Source organism: Jaculus jaculus, chromosome 17, assembly GCF_020740685.1.
Source record: "Jaculus jaculus isolate mJacJac1 chromosome 17, mJacJac1.mat.Y.cur, whole genome shotgun sequence".
In the NCBI taxonomy this organism is placed as follows: Eukaryota; Metazoa; Chordata; class Mammalia; order Rodentia; family Dipodidae; genus Jaculus; species Jaculus jaculus.
The window spans coordinates 3,144,535-3,147,582 of NC_059118.1; positions in this window are offsets into that span (position 1 = coordinate 3,144,535).

The following is a 3,048-nucleotide window of genomic DNA, read 5'->3' on the forward strand; positions in this document are numbered from 1 at the left end:
GAACCATCTCCCCAGCCCATAGGACAGCTTTAGAGCCTGAAATGTCAGCCTGGGAGATGGCTCAGTAGATAAAGCACTAGCTGCGCAAGTGTGAGTACCTGAGTCGAGAGCCCCGGAACCCAGATAAAAGTGGGGTGCTATGGGAGAGCAGGTATCTGTAGTCACAGTGGTTCTAAGGCAAGTAGGGAGGCAGAGATGGGTTTTTCCAGAAGTTGTCAATGGACCAGTGACAAGAGACCCTGTCTCAACCAAGGTGGAAGGCAAGGGCTGACCCTTGACTTTGTCTTCTGACCTCCACATGGATACTGTCACATGTGTGCCAGCACTCACATGCATGAGCACACACATCACACACATGCATGCACATCCCAGCATAAAGGAAAGACAGAGCCTGAAGAAGCGGGCTTCCGAGTCGCAGGGCCGCAAGCACCCCGAGCCTGTCAGACCGCCTCTCAGTTCCTTCGTTTCCTCACATCTGAACTTCTGTATGATCTCAATGCAATGAGACTTTAAATGCAAGATAAGTGGCAGACGCGAGAGTCTCAGGAAGTGGTGCTTACTAATATAGCAGTAATGAAAACTATCATTATCGTAATGACAGCTATTATTATCAGTTCCTACATTTATAAACCCCAGGAAAGCCCTAATGGGAATTTGACTTCAGGAGTTCTTTTCCTGAGTGACTGCTCCATGAGGATGAGGATGATGAGGCACACTGGTGTTGTTTTCTCATCTCATTATACTTGCATATGGAAGGCACAAAGCCTGCAAGATTTTTTTTTTTTTTTTTTTTTACTTCTTTCAGCAAAGCTTAGAAGAAGCATCAGTAATCCATTTAACTCCGAACTCACCAGAAACTTCTGATACTTGACGTATGCAACTCAAGGTGCCTCAGAAACGTCTACCCTCTCATCTTTAAGGAAGACCCTTGTGTTTTAAGAGTGAAAAAGTCTCCCTCACACGTTGCCCCAGGTCATGCCAACACAGAGGAAGCTGACCTATTGCATGATACCCTGGAACTCTGGGAACCCTTGATAACTCTGGGACAGCTGGTGACAGACGCCCAAGTCCCACCTCGCTCACTCCTCTCTGGGCCCACCACTACTGCCTCACTGCCTTCTTTCTCGGACCACCGCCACCAACTTCAGACCAGATGAGACAGCTCTGGCTTCTGATGGGACATTTCATGCTGGGGACGTTGACTTTCCCTGTGTCTGTGTGTCCTTTGGTGGCCACATAATAGCATCTGTGACATGCTGCCTGAGGAAAGCTTTCTCTCTTACTTGAGCTGGTGCAAGAATCAGGCTGTACTGGAGGGCTGAGCTCCACCTCTCCCAGCCTCACAACCCCCCTCCCCCCCGGTGTGCAGGAGTTAGGGTGGGTCTCCACCACAACTTCTCACCCTTGGTGGGAACCCTGTTCCAGTGTACTCCACGCAGTCTCCTAGAGCGCTTAGTGGGGTAACTCACATGTCCTTGCCTTCCTTTTGTCTCCACTCGCACACTAGTGTTTCTGACAGTCACTTTCAAACCCATCTTCTTGCACCCAGTGCTTGCCCCCAGGTCAGCTTCTCAGAGCCCAGCCCCAAACAACCCTCTTTCTTATACAATAAGAGAATGTTGACTCTCCTTTGCGAGTCAGCACAGTATCCAACACATGAGGTGGGTGCCCCTTCATTCTCACTCCACATAGAACAACAAAGAGCCCGTGGGGCAAGCAAGTGGCAGAACTAGTATCCGTTTAGCTCCAAAAGTCTTGTCTGTTTCATCCCATGAATATTTTCAGTACCTTCCACTCTGTGCCTCTCCCCTGCCTGATCAAGCCCAGAACATAGGTGGGCATGGCTGGGAAGTTCCTGCCTGTTATAGGAGATTTAAACAACTGTGGGTCTATTTGTCCCAGTCAGAGTAATGACAATAATCAAAAAAAAAAAAAAAGCTTCCACCCAAGTCCAGCGTGGTAAAGCACTGAGTTTATTGGGTTTACTTACAGGAGCATGGGTGAGGGTTACTTACAGGAGCATGTGAGGGTTACTTACAGGAGCATGGTGAGGGTTACTTACAGGAACATGGGTGAGGGTTACTTACAGGAACATGGGTGAGGATTACTTATAGGAGCATGGTGAGGGTTACTTACAGGAGCATGGTGAAGGTTACTCACAGGAGCATGGGTGAGGGTTACTTACAGAGCATGGGTGAGGGTTACTTAGAGGAGCATGGGTGAGGGTTACTTAGAGGAGCATGGGTGAGGGTTACTTAGAGGAGCATGGTGAGGGTTACTTACAGGAGCATGGTGAGGGTTACTTACAGGAGCATGGTGAGGGTTACTTACAGGAGCATGGTGAGGGTTACTTACAGGAGCATGGTGAGGGTTACTTAGAGGAGCATGGTGAGGGTTACTTACAGGAGCATGGTGAGGGTTACTTACAGGAACATGGGTGAGGGTTACTTACAGGAGCATGAGTGAGGGTTACTTACAGGAGCATGAGTGAGGGTTACTTAGAGGAGCATGGTGAGGGTTACTTACAGGAGCATGGTGAGGGTTACTTACAGGAGCATGGTGAGGGTTACTTACAGGAGCATGGTGAAGGTTACTTACAGGAGCATGGGTGAGGGTTACTTACGGGAACATGGTGAGGGTTACTTACAGAGCATGGTGAGGGTTACTTACAGGAGCATGGGGAGGGTTACTTACAGGAGCACGGGTGAGGGTTACTTACAGGAGCATGGTGAGGGTTACTTACAGGAGCATGGTGAGGGTAACTTACGGGAACATGGGTGAGGGTTACTTACGGGAACATGGTGAGGGTTACTTACAGGAGCATGGTGAGGGTTACTTACAGGAACATGGTGAGTGTTACTTACAGGAGCATGGTGAGGGTTACTTACAGGAACATGGTGAGGGTTACTTACAGGAGCATGGTGAGGGTTACTTACAGGAACATGGTGAGTGTTACTTACAGGAGCATGGTGAGGGTTACTTACAGGAACATGGTGAGGGTTACTTACAGGAGCATGGTGAAGGTTACTCACAGGAGCATGGGTGAGG